Source organism: Biomphalaria glabrata, chromosome 1 (assembly GCF_947242115.1).
Source record: "Biomphalaria glabrata chromosome 1, xgBioGlab47.1, whole genome shotgun sequence".
NCBI classification, from domain to species: Eukaryota; Metazoa; Mollusca; class Gastropoda; family Planorbidae; genus Biomphalaria; species Biomphalaria glabrata.
This window is the reverse complement of record NC_074711.1, coordinates 10,723,659-10,740,943: the sequence shown is the minus strand read 5'-3', so window position 1 is coordinate 10,740,943 and position 17,285 is coordinate 10,723,659. Positions and strand designations below refer to the sequence as shown.

Here is a 17,285-nt window from a genome sequence, read left to right as displayed (position 1 = left end):
CGTTTGCAAGATTTAATAAGAAAAACGGGACCTAGGTCTAGAGCCTATGAAATATTTCGAGCTGAAGTCAGAAGATTTAGTCAGATAGTGTAAATAATACTAGACCCAATTTGTTATGGGGGAGAGTTCGGGGGAGGGAGGAGTGATACTCGAATTTACGGGCTCGTCCAAGTCAACGTAAGAGATACTGGAATTAGCTGGCCCAAGGAATGTATTGGGTAGCGTTTAACTTTATATCATCATATTGTTATAAGGACAAAAAAATTAAACAATATATAGCCAGGAAGCAAATCAACGGGAGTAGCCGGTGGGTAATGCTAGTATAACACTATTTCAATGAACTAACAAATTCACACTGTGGTTGTGTTTTCTGTGAGAGTTTTCATGGGGCAATGAGCTAATAGAATCCTGTTCAAGATGATGTAATGGTAGCAGTAGGAAAGTGATTAGCACACATGCACATTGCGTTCGATAGTTAGTAACATATTTAGATATTATGTTTTACAACATATTCAGTGACATATTCAGTGTATGTAGGCTATATAATACAACAGAAAGCTAGAGCCAAACGAATATGAATAGTTGTATTTTTCTCCTGACAGACCTGACTCAAGGGACAAAACTGTGGATGGGTATGAAAGGGACAGCAAAGTTTTACCAATGGTCTAGTCAGCAGAAGTTGTAACTGATCTGTCTGCCTTGACAGGCGGCTGTGAAAGTTAGACATCGCTTGTTTAAGCCGGCGAAAGGCGCCTGGACTTTTCGAGCAAATGTTTCGGGGGATTATCGTCTGCTAATTACGACCAAAGGAAGACGTCTGGCAGGCAACTTTATCAATGCACAGGTTCTTGCACACAGGTGTCTAGACTCAGTGGAACTGCCTGTAAGTCATCTGTTAACTATTCGTATAGTATAAACCAAAAGTAAAAATAAATAAGTAAATTTAACTATATTTCCATGAAAAAAGCTGGCATTGAGGTAGTGATTTCATTCTCCGTTGGCTCAGGTTCAAGCCCTCGCTGAGACAATAAGTTTTAAAATTCATGTTTTTAACGGCTCAGATGTGAATGTTAACCTCAGAACATCCTCTTAAATAGATGACCAAAGAAATGGTTGAATAGAACTTTCACTTTAGAGTTTAGTTTAGATCTACACGCTCTTTAACAGGCTGAATTAATTTTCATCAAATGAATTAATTTTTTTTTTAAACTTTACTGTCTTTCAAACTATAGAACTCATGGTAGTAACTTAAATGCTGGAATCTACTGGAAACTCTTGCAGAAGTAATACTTAGACCTTATTAAGACTACTCATGTTATCAATCTCCTAAAAGTATAAAATAACCCAATCGTTGCATCGTACTTGGGCCTTGTTCCGTCTCTCATCTCTTCCAGTGGCTTCTCTTCAGTTGTTTTTTTTTTCTTCTTCTACAATAGCTCAATTTTGGGGATGGGGAGTGGGGAGGTATTGTTTGCGTTGCATGTGAGAGTTCAAACGTGTGTGTGTGTGTGTTTACACCTCCACTGTCGTTCGTTCCCCGACCCGGTTAGTTTGAGATTTCCGCCGTTTCAAACATCGCTTCGTTTAGTGGTTGAACAATACCTGTTCCGGGGCCAGACACAAAAGTTGTTGTCAAGTTGGTCACGTGGTCACAACGTTTGTTCAGGAGCAGACAACTTGTCTGGGACTAAACTGCAGGATTATTGCAACTATAAGTAACCAGGTAACGAAAAAAGTGAGTTTTGTTTGTTATTTAATTGATCTCATTAGCAGATTAGATCGTCTGCATTTAAAGTTCTGAAATATTTTTTTAGTTAGTATTTCCATGTATTGTTATTAGAAACAAACGCCCCCAAGAAGGTTAGTAATAGTCAATAGAAAATCGAATTATTTATCAATTATCGATAAGGTATTATTGATTGATATATCTACATCTATATCTAGATAAACCCTAAAGTGATTTGCTTTTACCGTAAGATGCTAAAGAGAACGCTCAAGGAATTTGATTTAGATCTAGTAGCTTTCACTGAGGTCCTGTGATCTACTATATATCTATATATGACAAAATGTTTGATTTAGATCTAGTAGCTTTCACTGAGGTCCTGTGATCTACTATATATCTATATATGACAAAATGTTTGATTTAGATCTAGTAGCTTTCACTGAGGTCCTGTGATCTACTATAAGCCTCTATATGACAAAATGTTTGATTTAGATCTAGTAGCTTTCACTCAGGTCCTGTGATCTACTATAAGCCTCTATATGACAAAATGTTTGACTAGTTCTAGACTAGATGCAGATCTATAAAGCCCAAAACTATTGCCCTCGGGCCATGCTGTGTCCGTGACTCTGTGGTATTCGACTCTTCAACACTTCTACTCACATTGCATTTAATGACGCTGCAATGACTGTTTCATTGGACTCGGCTATTTTGTCCATTGATTAGATCGATATGATCCTCGCAGACTGATGCAGATAAGCAGTCTTACAGCAGCTACGTCAAGTGAATACACCGCGAAGGGGGCCCGGATTCAAGGCGATGCAAAAGGCCTCATGACGGAAGAAAACCAGAAAGGGCCCTTTCAATGTCGTTTTACTAAAACATCCAGTAACACGCTCTGAAAGTCTAAAACGGGCCTCCGTTGATGTTGGGCCTCACATTCCTAAGTCCTCTCTTGTCTCGCTGATGGGTCGGACAGCATGGTAGATTAATGCTTGGAAGTCACGGGTTCGAACGCAACTTCGCCCCACTTTTAAAATTTAGCGCTCCAGATAGTGTGACATTATAAGTTACCTCCTCAGTCACTAAGTCTCAGTCTCAATGTCGTTTTTAGAGTTAGCGGTTCAGGTTTTTTAACAAGGGAGTCAGCGCTAATGTTTTTAAAGGTGAATATTGTGTTGCAGCTAAAGGCCTTCACTTGATGACGTTTGTCGCCTGAGACGCCGCTCGGCTGGTAGAGCTCTACCTTTTGCGGCTATGAAATCCTGTTTGGGAGAAGCATTTTCGGCCACGTCTAGACTATCGCATGCCCTATACTCTTCACTTGATTATTACATTAATTAAAAAGTACATTAAAAGTACCACTTCCAGATCTTGCGATCTGTTTCTATGGCGGACAGTAAACGAGATCAGAACAGAAACGTTTAACAGCTTTTTAAAAAACAAAAAAAGTGAAGTTTGTTTCCCAGTACATTCTATTAATAATAATAATAATAATAATAATAATAATAATAATAATAATAATAATAATAATAACAATAGATTTACAAATAATAATAACAACAATAGATTTACAAATAATAAAAGTAAAGAAAAAAAAACTCTTTGAAACTTGGCGAGTGTGAGAACAAAACAAATTAGGAACGTGTTTAGCTCTACGATGTGCTGCTGTCTCTTCTGTTCAAAGTATAGAATTGTACAAGTTTCAAAGAAACATCTCTCACCGAGCGAGACAGAATGTCCTGATGAGCAATCACACAGTCCTGAGGAGATCTTACCTGGTCAAACTATTTCTGCAGTAACTCACACGTCTCATTAAATGGCCAGCTAACTGAAGTAAAGCAAGCTCAAGGTGGGCAAAGGAAACATCTCAAAGACATTGTCATGCCGTCATCGAGAGGTTTCAGCGTAGATCCAGTAACCTCAGGGAGACTGGAGCGAACTTTGAGAACTGGAATGAAAGTAGCCGAGGACAAGAAAACAACCTTGGCCAAAGAACAACGTAGAAAGTCCCAGGCTCCAGCTCTGCCCAGCAGGCAGTCGTGCCTCCACACACGCCTCACAAGCCCCACGAGGAGACACAATGGTCGCTATGTGAAGGCCTTAGCCCCCTAGATGACGGAAGAAATCGTCATCAAAGACCTGGTCCGCAGAAGGCTAAAGTCGCTCCTGATCTGTAGGGGGCCCTTTATTTATTAACAATGTATATTTATTTCATTCCCTTCTCCTAGGCTCAACGTGACCAGGCGACTTATAGCAGGCCACTTGGACTAATCCAGTCCAGAATAGCCCAATCGTCTTGGTGTCCTCGCGAGTTGTTTTTTTTTTTATGCGTCACTGTTCGTTCATCTTGTGGACGTATTTGTCCTTTGTCTGTCACTTGGTCTGTCACTTGGTCTGCACTTTCTTATAGTCTTCCATCAATGACACTCGGTCTGTGAATCACTGAGCTTAGACACAGAGCGACTACAAGTGTTGCAAACACCTGCTGCATTCTTAACTTTCTGTGATCTCATAAATCAGAGAGCTCCTTGTCTTAATGACAGCGTTTGTTTTGTTTTAAGACAAAATTCCGATTCCCCCCCCCCCCCAATCAATAAAGAACACGTCATCCATAAGACGTTTGGAAATAAGCATAAGCTGCCTATACTGTTATTTATCTTTGAAGCATCTCAAGGCCGTCTTCTCTTTCTCGTCCCAGTGCCCCCACCCCCAGCTTTACTGACAAAGGGACATATACATTCATGTGATGCATACATAATTATCATTCCATTTGGAGAATGCCTGTAAGTGTGGTGTATTAGATAAGTATCTTTTGGGTTTCTGCAAACTTATATCTATCTACCTATATATATATATATATATATATATATATATATATATATATATATATATATATAATATTTTTCTCTCTCTCTCTCATATAGAATGTAGGGAAAAATTATTACTTTTCTAGTATTTTAACATTAATTATTAATTTATTAGTAGTTAAAAGTTAGGTAATCCGCTTTTTTTTTGTAAAAAAAAATAGGTGCCGATAGTCAGTGATTAGGTGCCGGTACTCAGTGATTGATTGCCTAACTGGAGGTTAAAAAATAGGGGCAATAAAAATAATACCATTAGTAAAGTCGAGTTTATATTTGCTTATTATCTCCCTTTATCGACGTCGTAATTAACTTTGTCTATTGTTCCTTTAGCGTGTAATGATATTTGTTTATCATCTCCATCTAGCTATTTCGTAATTATAGTAGTCTTTTACTTCTCTTTATCGATGTCGTGATTATCTCCCTTTACCGATACCATGATTACTTATTAACTCCCTCTTGGTTTATTCCTTAACTTAAACCGTAACAGGAAATGATTACAAGATCTAAAAATAAAAATATGGTTCAGTTTCTCTAAATGTCCGGAACGACTGAAATGACGTATTTTTTTAAGCATGACGTATATCGTCATTAGCGCAAATCGAGATTCCGTATTTTTTTTTTTTTTTTTTGTGTTGTTCCTAGGTAAAGGTTCTAAATCAAGATATTTGTACATAGATACAGGTCTGGGAGCTACAGATAACATCCAGCACGTGCTGCTGCTCATGTCATGCTGTTACGGAAAACATAAATTGACATCCAGATCTGACATTGGGCCTGACCTTTACACAAGGGTGGTGGGAGAGGGTGTGTTTGTGTGTGGGATGAGGTCAGAGCCGTCGCCCTCCTAAAATGTGAAGGCTGGTCTAGTTTGATTTGCCAAAGATTGGCTTCAGTTGTAAACACTCTGGTCATACCCTGAAACGGTAGAGCAACGTGGGTGCCCTGGTGGAATAATAGGGCAACATGGGCGCTTTTGACATGTGATGCCAAGTGGAAGAAGTGGAAATCTTTCATGTCTGGAGAGGGGAAGATCTGAGTTAGGTAACTTAATCCATGAGGTCTTTAGGTCATCTTTCCATATGCTACAGTGAAACATTGTTAGCTCCATGCAGCTATTATATTTTTATGATTGTGTCTAATAAGATTATTGAAATAACCTTGCTCTATTAGGCAGTAGCGTCACTTGGGTGCGTGTCGCCCGGTGTGTCCTGCATCCCACGCACCTCTCTAGTAACGCCACTGCAGTTAGGATTTGTAGTGATACATTAAATAAGACGCTTAAAGTACAAGAGTAATGTAAGAATATGTGATAGTGTTGTTGCAAAAGTGTTTCTTAACTATTTGTACGAGGATGCAAGCTATACTATCTTATAGTCACTGGTATTTTTAAACAAATAAACCAAATGAATGTAGGGGAGAGAATCGTGTAAACGGATTTAAAGTAGAGGGGGAGAACTTGACAAGGCGATATGTTTAGCTTCCTGTGATGCATCAGTTGAATAGTCCTCATTCAATGGCTATTGCCTTTTTTTACCACACAAAAAAAAATAAATGACTATTAAAAAAATTAGGTTTGTCTACTCTCAAAAACGATTAGACCTTCAGGTTGCGTCGAAACGGCTAACCACATCCTTTACGAGTACGCAACACTACCCCCAAAAATGGCCATTTGAGTGAAAACGAAACTTAAACGCATGGCGAGTTAGCCCTGTACGGAGACAGGGCAACTCTGCAACGAACTGCCGCTTTCCTTGTCCATGTTATCAGAGAATAGAGTTCTCAACACGGTGCCTCAGTGCGATGAGACTCACACGGTTATTAATAGGAACATTATAAAAAGGTAATAGTAATGACATAAATATTTATATCTATATTTCTCTATACTTCTCTATATTTCTCTATATTTCTCTATATTGACGTAATTCTCAAACTGGGACGGGACGTGACTTTCAGGTTTTTCTATTAGATAAACAGTCATGCTGTGGCACAGCCAGAAAGTTCCACTCAGACAAGGTTCATTAGTAGATGCTTTGGGTTAATTACATCTAGATTACTATCAGAAGTTTAACCGACGACCCGACATTTACTGACCTTTATCGTATTCCAGAGTTGCTCAGTTATCTCTTTCTCTCTCTCGCATTCCTTTATTTTCTTAAAATGTTCTTTTAAAGCATCATCAGTCAATAGCGAAATGAAGTTCAAAGCATGACCTACTTTTGTGGTCTCAAACGTTTTATATATATACTAGTCGACCGGCAGCGTAGAATACGCCGCTCTTTTGCAGGGCCGGCCTTAGGTCACCGCAGTGGGCCCCACATTCATATGACATGCGCTAATTCTAGGTGTATAGATTATTAAATTAAACCATATTAAAACTTAAAACAGATTTCCCGTGCCCTTCTGTCGATTTACCCGGAGCTCCTGGAAATCTCCCAAAATTACAAAATATACGAAAAAGACGTTTAATATTGTTTTATCAATATTATGACGTGGCTAAATGTGTTTATTTACGATTGGTGAATGAGGTCCGTTGTGTAAACTGGTGAAAGAAGCTTCTCGCGCCTCAAACTAATGAAGATTTACTTGAGGTCAACAATTCTCAAAGATAGATTGAAACATTTGGTAATTCTTGCTATTGAGCGTGATATATCTAGGAAATAGAATTATTATGATATACTCTATGACTTTGCTACACGCAAGGCTCGTAAAGTAATTCTGTACGTACTAAAGAATGAATAAAATGCATAGACGAATTTATTTTCTAATACAAACTCTTAAATTTTACTTATTATCCGCTTCCCTACCCAAACTTGGCCCCGCGAAATCCGTTTCGCATAGGGCCACACAATTGTAAAGTCCGGCCCTGCTATTTAGTGACCTGTAAATATATATACTAGATTACTTGTTCTCTTTCCATGACTTCTTGGTCACAATGGTTAAGTCCGGCGCTGCTATTTAGTGTGTGTAAAATGTTTGTTTGTAAAATGTTTTACATGTTTCGGCTGTTCCTTCAGAGTCGACGGCTAAGTTGTATTTCTCCACCATAGACATAAATAAATATAGACTGGCCGAAGGAAGTAACTTCATGTAACTTGAAAACATGTATATCTATTGTATTCGGATTTCCGAATTATAAAAAATTACATGATCTTCAATTTTAAAGATTAAACAAAACTTCACTGCCTCCTTATTTACAATATATATAGGTGTTTGGCTGAAATAGATATGAATACTTCACTTTTATACTGCTCATAAATGCTGTATAATAAAGTTCACAAAATTGCAAGTCATAAATTTTCATTTCATAAAACTCTTTAATCGGCCAGTCTATATTTATTTATGTCTATGTTCTCCACATAATCTTCATGTAAAGAGATGCATTTCACTCAGCACCTCTAGCTAGCGTTTGTAATTGGTTGATGTAACGTTTTTCCTAAACTAAATTTTATAATCCAAAGACAAAGATTTTCATCTAATGACTAGCTAGATATGACCCGTAGCCCGCGGGCCTTAGTTTGTGTAGTACTGATCAAGTGCATTGGATTTGGACCTATATCAAACATGGTGAGATGTTCCCTTAACACTCTTTTTTTTTTTACACGAAAATGAAAGTAGACTATGAAAAATGGGGTTGATCCGTTTAGCAGACTCGTCACTCACGGAACCACTGTTTTACCGTATTTTTTTCTTACAAAAGTTTAATTTCCTCATGTGATGATGATCTTGTTCAGTCTGGACCTTGTGATGATGATCTTGTTCAGTCTGGACCATGTGATGATGATCTTGTTCAGTCTGGACCATGTGATGATGATCTTGTTCAGTCTGGACCATGTGATGATGATCTTGTTCAGTCTGGACCATGTGATGATGATCTTGTTCAGTCTGGACCATGTGATGATGATCTTGTTCAGTCTGGACCTTGTGATGATGATCTTGTTCAGTCTGGACCATGTGATGATGATCTTGTTCAGTCTGGACCATGTGATGATGATCTTGTTCAGTCTGGACCATGTGATGATGATCTTGTTCAGTCTGGACCATGTGATGATGATCTTGTTCAGTCTGGACCATGTGATGATGATCTTGTTCAGTCTGGACCTTGTGATGATGATCTTGTTCAGTCTGGACCATGTGATGATGATCGTGTTCAGATTGAACAATGTGTCAAGTGCCCAGACAGAGCTGCAACTGGAACTGATTGACTTACAAAGCTAGACATGCCTGCTTAACAAGTTGTAAGTGATGCAGACAATTGATTTGTGTTGCTTGAAGAAACGTTTCTAAATCTCCGAAAACAAATGTTAACAGCTCCTGTTTGTGAGGACAAATTCTTTTCAGTGATAAATCTTGTGAAATCCATGTTTTGTAATCATCTGACGGACGAACATCTAGAATCCTAGATTCAGTGCTCATCTCATGCAGCCGGATTGTAAAAGTTGGTTTAAGATAAATTTCTCATGAATTAATGTATGTACCAGGTTCACGGGTTTCTAAATAAAAATGGTTCATTGTTATTTCCTTTTTTAAAAATCTTTTTGTTGACGTGTCCCGGGACACGTGTGTCTGAAATTCCCGCCGGTGGAATAAGGTCGAGCATCTCACTGGGTCACGCTATTCTCTTTCCTTTAATGTAACTTTGAAAAGTTTGATAGAAACATGCTGACAATGTCTGCGTGGTGGAGTAGCATTAACGCTAAGACTTGTTGGGGAGATCTACAGATTGACTCTCGGCATGTTTACATGTTTAGAGATGGAAACAAAATGACTCAAGCTTCCAACGCGATGTGACTTTTGTCTTGTACGTTTCATTCCACAGACCTGCAAGAGGCGATCGTCAGGTAAACCACCATGTTTACAGACTTTTAGGGTTCTTGTGTCTCAGGTAGGTCTGAGGTAACTAGGTCAAGTATTTTCCCCATCTTTTTCCTTCTTCGCCTCCACGTTCGCACCTTGGACTAGAACAGAATGGCTTCTAGTGGACATACTCTGTAGTAATTCTTTGATAGTGTCATGTGACATCAGATCGCATCGCGATTGGTCCGCTCCTTCTTCTTATTCCCCTCATGCAGTATACAGCACTTCTGGAGGGCTCCTTTAACCACAATCACTCGCTTTTAAGCAAACTTTGGTGTGTTTTTCAATTCAGTGGAATAGAGGTGCTCAATTAGGTCAGCTAGTCCTAACAAAACTGGGTCATCATTTAATCAAGACCAAGAACAGCATTATCATCTGTTGTTTACTAGTTTTCTAAGTATTAGAAAAATCCTGTCTAAGAAAACAATCCGGACAGGGTTATCAGAGATAGGAAAATACACAAACAACTAAACACAGAAACACACACACAATGAAGGTATGCGTGTTAGGTTGTGAAGAGCGACAGAATGTTGTTGCATCAAATAACTCTTCAGGCAAGTTTTTTAAGAAAGTTGCTTGAAAATCCAAGCATTTATAGCATGTTTTAATTAGCTGCAAAGTTTTTAAAACTTCTTGTGTCTATGTAAAATAGTTTGAAAATAAATTGTTAATTTTATTAATTAAATATAATCTTAATCGCGTTATGTCATGGCCCATGCGTCTGTTTCTTATCTGTATAGAGCTCAAAGCAAATAAGAGAAGGCAGACGATAATTAGCGTGCATTCCTTCTATTAGAAAATATGCACAATTTAACAGTTGTTTTTTTTAATATTTATTTATTCAAACTTCGCTACAGGTATTTTGAAAACAGCTCATCACAGCTTTCAACCTTTGTACTGTTTAACTTAACACATATCATACACCAGTGTTTCCCAAACTGTGTTCTGCGGGACACTAGGTTTCCAAGAGCCCTGAATCGCTGTTTCCATGGACTACTGGAATAATTAACTAGTATGCCATCACGTTAATTAATCTCTCTAAAAAAATAAGCTAAATACTCAGAATGTACGACGAGTTACGTTAGAGAAAACGTCTGGAAACCACTGGGGTACATCTTATCTAATACAGACGTTACTTAAAAAAAAAAAAAAGTAGATGATTACGTCCTACGAGTCATGCACTATTACCTTACTTAAACTACACGTGAAATTTCATCTATTTCTTGTTTTACCTGGCGGTCTACTTTCATTATCAAGGAGTCTGTAGTCGGATCCCTCTGAAGCAGTGCGAATATTGTGTATTCGGTACTTTTAATTGGCTTCAAGTTTCAGAAAAAAACAAACTCCTAATTTAAAAGGGCTATATCCCCTTGCCATGTCGGATGTCTGTTGCACTGTAGTTACACAATAAAACAATGCTCAGCTCCTCACACGAGTATATACCAAATAATAGAAGAAAGATTCGTAACTTAGGTCTTAAAGTCTGTACTGTTTGTACTGACTGAAAGTTTGAAAGCAGTGGAAGACACAAGCATAGATTGTACAGCCTAGATCAAAGAGGTGCATTAACGTTCACTTCCGGTTCAACCTACATTTTACTTCCTGAATATTTTGGTTTCCATGACGACACACCCCGCCCCTTTCAATCCATTATGACACAAATCACCAAATAGCAGACGACTTACATTTCTATCATGCTCTATCTTCTGCACCGGTGGCCTGACGAACTGTGATCTTGTCCAGACCAGGCGCCCAGACAGGCTTGATGAAGGTTGGACCATCAAGTAATTAGGTCACTGCTGTTTCGCCAAGTCGGCAAATAATAATTAGGTCATGACCTACAAACTGTTCCCTCTCCCCCCTCACCTATTAAACCTTTTATCCTCACCACGTGCAATTTTATTTATCTTTTTATAACATAAGTCCGTAGAGCTACTTCCGCTGTCACGTGACAGGTGGAGAGTTTCACACGTCTGCACTGCGTTACCCGGGGAGATAATTGTTTGGGTTGTTCCGAATCTCAACAACAACTTTGTCAGTATCTATCAGCTTCCATTATAATACAAGTATCTATGCATTTCAAAATTCTTTGCATCTCGCGAATGATACCAAATGAATAAGATAGATCGATACTAATACCTTGTTAAATCGATAACAATGACCATCTGCTTTATAAGACCACATACATACATTAAATGTAATTGTTATAAGCTCAGATATTTATTGAAATCATGCCATTGTGCATATACATTTAAAAAAAATCAATTTCCCAGAATATTTTTTATAGGTAAAAAAAAAAAAGGAGAGTAATTATGCGAGAGTTTTCATAAGTGGAGGCAAATCTATAAGTAGCTAGCCGTTCGGTGTATCCGGCGTACAGAATACAAAAGTGTTGATAAGCTATCAATTTTTAAAAAAGCACAAGACATACAAATTTGTGTACACCCTTTAGTATTATATAATCAACATTATTTGCTCGTACTCTTGAGTTCCTCGTGTTCAGTACTTTTTATTATGAAGTTTTGGAAATTTGATTGCTGGAAATCTGTAGAGACTTTTAAAAATGTATCTTTGTTTAACTTTGTCAGAAGGTTATTTTCACATTAATCTCCTTGGCAGACTCCAGGCGATGACCACCCAAACCATAATAGACTTCATCTCAGGGTTAGGTCTTTGTGTTCTTAGCTACCTCGACCAATGTTGCTAGCGGTCTTGGATTTGAGCCTGCCTACTGGAAGTTTCTTAACAAGTTTTTATGGCTCCTCGAGTCTACATTGTGTTTGTTATCGTCAATATATACACAGTGCCGTATTATGACTTGGAAAGGCCCTAAAATATTTGAGATATTTTGGGACATTTTATAAGTCCAAATATTAAAGTCAGTGCTAAATATTTCTTGGGAGCCCTAGGCTCTATCTTGTGTTGCGTATTGGTAAATCCGGCCCTGTATGTCTATGAAATTATTACTTATTAATTTCTTGGATGTTATCCTCCTTAAAATGCTTCAATCATCTCTTGCTCATTTGTTCTCTCAACTTAGAGACATTTTGCGAAGCACGAAATGACCTCATTTATAATTTAGCAATTTTAACTAAGAACGAATGCATTTTTTTTAAAAAGGGGGGAACAAATCTAAGGAAACGTGAAAGATGATTAAAGTTGTCTCAGGATTCTTGGAAAAAAAATTACGCTATCAGTACACTGTCTGACCTCAGACAACATGTCAGTTTCGGACATAAACTTTGCGTCTCGTGTTTTTTTTTTGTGTTTTTTTTTTACCTGCAAGTGTAAGAGTTGAGATTAAATACACTGGGCTCTGAAAATGTTTACTTGGGAGGGTATCGTTGGGAGGTTTCAGCTAGTTCAGGTCACCTGGTTGCGTCACACAGGCAAGTGTCAATTGTTTGAGGGTGCATGCATTCAAGAGACACCTGAAACAGGGTGCTGGAATTAGAAATGTCAACAGCCATCACGAAACAAATAGAATAAAGTGGATTCAATAGGCCAAATCTAAAAGCTGACCTTAGATACAGGTTGTTTGTCAAATGTTTTACACGTTTCGGATGTGCCTTCAGAGTTGATGATAGTTTGCTTCCTAGTCCAAACCTCCCGCAGGACGACGGGGGATGGGAGCGGGCAGGGTTTGAACCCGAGACCATCGATAAATCCGAGCGACAGTCCAGCGCGCAAACCGCACGACCAGGCAGCCATCCAAGTTCAGAAGCGTAGCTAGGGATTGGCCAACATTTGGGGACCAAAGCGCTGAACTGTGTAATAGAAATAATAGTAATAACAAATTGTATATTAAATTTGGCTTTTGGATTAATTTTAATATGGATAAGCTTCAAAGAAACCAGGCCAATATTTTGATCTAAAAAGCTCACGCTGGTAATTAAACTGATTACCAAATATACTCTTAAAACTCTACACAAAACGAAACTCTGTTTCCCGCCAGATTCTTTCACGTCTGCAATGAGGGGAGTTAAATGTGTTGATAGATTGCAGACTTAATTAGCCAACTCGATTAAAAAGAAAAAAAAAGATCCCTTGACTCGGGGCATGCAATCTGTAACCCAGCCAATGAAATGTATGCTCTCCTCGTCAGAAACAATAAAATCTCTGGGCGCCATCTTCTGCAACATTAACTTGTAGCAGATGTCCGCACTTTCATTGTTTCGTTTCTCTATTCTCTTAACAATTCACACTTTTGTAATTGTTGGCTACTTACTAATGCAGGTTCGTGCATAGTTTCAAATAGTCATCGTTTGCAAGTATTTCATTTTTATTTTTATTTTCAGTTGAAATCTTCGCTTTAGTATTTAGTGTATCTATGTTTATGTAACACACTCACACACACACACACTCATATATATATATATATATATATATATAACGTATAACTTTCGATGAGTCACTTGAGAGTGGTTTGTAAACAATTAAACGAAATTATAATGTTATAGAAGTAAAGCGAATGCGTAAAAATGTAAAAATAGTATGAGTGAATGGTACTATCAAAATAGCTAGTCGATTTTTTAAAACATGACGCTCAGTCGGTCACTTTTATAAGACAGCATTATAAAGCCTTTCAACAATACGTGTCATATTGAAATCCATCATCTATGCGTCCATTTCGGTGGGCCGGTAGCATATGCCCATATGGATGGCTGCCTGGTCGTGCGGTTTGCGCGCTGGACTGTCGTTCAGATTTATCGACGGTCCCGGGTTCAAACCCTGCCCGCTCCCATCCCCCGTAGTCCTGCGGGAGGTTTGGACTAGAAAGTAATTATCTTCAACTCTGAAGGAACATCCGAAACATGTAAAATATTTTACAAACAAAACATTTTACAAACATGCCAATATAGACAGTCCGCCCCTGCTCATCGTCTTAGTAAAGTAAATAATTAAGGTTTACCTCTGATTCTAATATCGCCAATGCCTGTTAGACCTATGTCACATTTCAGGACCGGCCTTAGATAATTGGAGGCTTGAGGCGAAGTAAATTTGGTGACCCCCCCCCCCCCCCCAAAAGAAATAGAAAAAAAAAGCGAAAAAAAAATAAATAATTCAATTTATTTCTTTATTAAATGATTAGTGTACGCCAACAATAACACTGAGAACAAGTTTCGCCATTTCTTCTCTTAAAAATGAGGGGATAAAAAAAGAGAAACAAAATGTCTACAAACCACGATTTTTATTTCTTCAAACGTTGGCCTTCCCCTTTTTACAATAATGTACGAAAAGGTTTTACTCGTGATACCAGTATCTTTATAATATATATGTTTCTATCGCAGCTTTGCGTGCTAGATCTAGACTTCATTCCTCGGCACATAAATTTAGATTTCGCTTTATTACTTTTGCAGACGTAACGCATTCTTTTGTTTTTATTGACCCTTTCCCGCCATTTTTTGCTGTAATCTATGAGGCAACACAGTTGACAAACTGAAGTTTCACGAGACCTTGGTCCTTTTTACCAGCTGATAGATATTTTTGTAGTATGTTTAGCCAGGGAGAAATGTGTTATATAAAAAATATTGAATACATCGATGTCAGTAAATTTAGAGTGCTGAAAAGAAGTTTGTATGCAAGATAAAATCGAATTACCATTTGCTTCTATTATCGCCCTTTATATATTTATAGTAAAATCTACTCGAGAGGTTCTCGACCTTTCTAGTTCCGCGACCCCCTGATATAATTTTCCACTTGGTGGCGATCCCCAGCCGTAAACCTTTTTTCGTTTACAGATAAATAAATGTATGCTCATAATTAAATTAAAGTTGGTTATTATTCAGACTTGCATTTATTTACTTTTCTATTGCTTATTCACAAATAAACATGTTGCATACTTAAGTGACAATATGCAAACATGGCGAAGTATGGATGAAAGTCTTGGATACAGTTAACTACATTATTACAGAAATAGTGTTTCGACACTATTTACAAACACGCCAATGATATTGCGAAATTTGAGCTTGTTTCTGTTCCACAAGATCAGGAATTCAGTAGCACAAGAAATGTCATCTTCTTCATCAAGTCTATTTCTGAATTTGGACGTAATTAACAAGATGGAAAACTTTGTTTCGCGAAGATTTGTTCTTGGAAATGGAAGAAGAAAGCGCAACTCAAATCTCAAACAGGACGGGCTATGAACTAGTTAGAAAACCAAGTAGAATACGGTTCAGGTCTGCTTCTTACAGCACGGTAGAATGGACAAAAAAAAAAAAAAAAAACAACAACACAAAAATTCCATCAATGAATAGAAAAAATCCAAATTTCCGTGGGTCTTAGGCGACCGTTGGCCTTTGTCATGCGACCCTCCAAGGGGTCGCGACCCATAGGTTGAGAACCCATGATGGCGAAATGGTGACTGGCCTATAAGGATTGAACCAACAGCGTCATAGTGGCATCCATGCGATACTTTCGGTGGCCCTACCGGCCCAACGGGCATTTGCCCGAACGTCCATATAGCCACTCCGCCCCTGTTGGTATCTGTGTGTTTTCCAGGCTAAAAATCTTTGTTCTCTTTTCGTCACGCATGAATGAATAAATAAATTCAAACTTAATTGCCGATATTAAAAAAGGTTGAGGTGAAAGGAGACGGCTCTACGTTTCTTTTAAAAAACATTTTTTCTGAAATAAAGAATTAAGGTAAAGTGCGTCTAAGTTAGTGCTTTCACTAGTCTGTTAGTGCTGGTACTAGTCTAGTTAGTGCTGGTACTAGTCTAGTTAGTGCTGGTACTAGTCTAGTTAGTGCTGGTACTAGTCTAGTTAGTATTGGTAGTTGGTACTAGTCTAGTTGGTGCTGGTACTATACTAGTTGGTGCTCGTACTAGTCTGTTAGTGCTGGTACTAGTCTAGTTAGTGCTGGTACTAGTCTAGTTAGTGCTGGTACTAGTCTAGTAAGTGCTGGTACTAGTCTGTTAGTGCTGGTACTAGTCTAGTTAGTGCTGGTACTAGTCTAGTTAGTGCTGGTACTAGTCTGTTAGTGCTGGTACTAGTCTAGTTAGTGCTGGTACTAGTCTAGTAAGTGCTGGTACTAGTCTGTTAGTGCTGGTACTAGTCTAGTTAGTGCTGGTACTAGTCTAGTTAGTGCTGGTACTAGTCTGTTAGTGCTGGTACTAGTCTAGTTAGTGCTGGTACTAGTCTGTTAGTGCTGGTACTAGTCTAGTTAGTGCTGGTACTAGTCTGTTAGTGCTGATAAGTCTTTTCGTACTGGTACTAGTCTAGTTAGTGCTTTCACTAGTCTGTTGGTGCTGTTACTAGTTTAGTTAGAGCTGTTACTAGTCTAGTTAGTGTTGTTACTAGTCGATAGTGCTGGTGCTATTCTAATTAGTGATGTTACTAGTCTAATTAGTCTAGTTTGTGCTTTTACTAGTCTAATGTAACAGCTGCATTGGTTGATTCAATATGTCTGTTTAGTCTATAATAACTTCGTATGTAATACAGCCATATCATATTGTTATTTGCGATGTTGATATCAATGTCATACTGGCGGTATAGTTACTATTAGAGTACTACCATAAAATAGTTTAGGACCTATAGTTGAACACAGTTATCATGATATGGTGAAGGACAAAAGGAGGGTCCGCTTTGGACTCGGTCTTCGGCTTCGTATCTAGCCCGAGCGTCCTGAACCCGGATACACTGGAAATAGAGATGTGTTACATTGACATCTTCCTGGGCCTCTCTCAAACAGAACATCTGTTCGGTCAGTCCATCGGAAAGGAGCGTTGTTTTTATTTTACTGTTTTCAATAGAGTGTAGTCTTTTTTATTTTATTTCTCGTTTTGTTGTATATCAAAATGTGTATAACAGTCTTCATGGGCGTAGCCAGGATTTTTTTCGGG

The 17,285-nt window shown here is 38.2% G+C and overlaps 1 protein-coding gene across 4 annotated transcripts in view; it reads left to right on the top strand.

Moving 5' to 3' along the window:
- The first annotated feature begins 1,578 nt into the window (after nucleotides 1-1,578).
- Nucleotides 1,579-17,285, top strand: part of LOC106072734 (ADAMTS-like protein 1) — a 45,016-nt gene continuing 29,309 nt past the window's right edge. Inside the window, exon 1 of one of the 4 annotated variants that reach the window (XM_056021452.1) lies at nucleotides 1,579-1,723. The gene's annotated coding sequence lies outside the window, so the exon portion shown is untranslated. Of the gene's footprint in view, nucleotides 1,736-9,844; nucleotides 9,996-13,535; nucleotides 13,678-17,285 lie in introns of those variants that run through there. The other 3 variants (XM_056021435.1, XM_056021442.1, XM_056021446.1) reach the window with 3 other exon arrangements.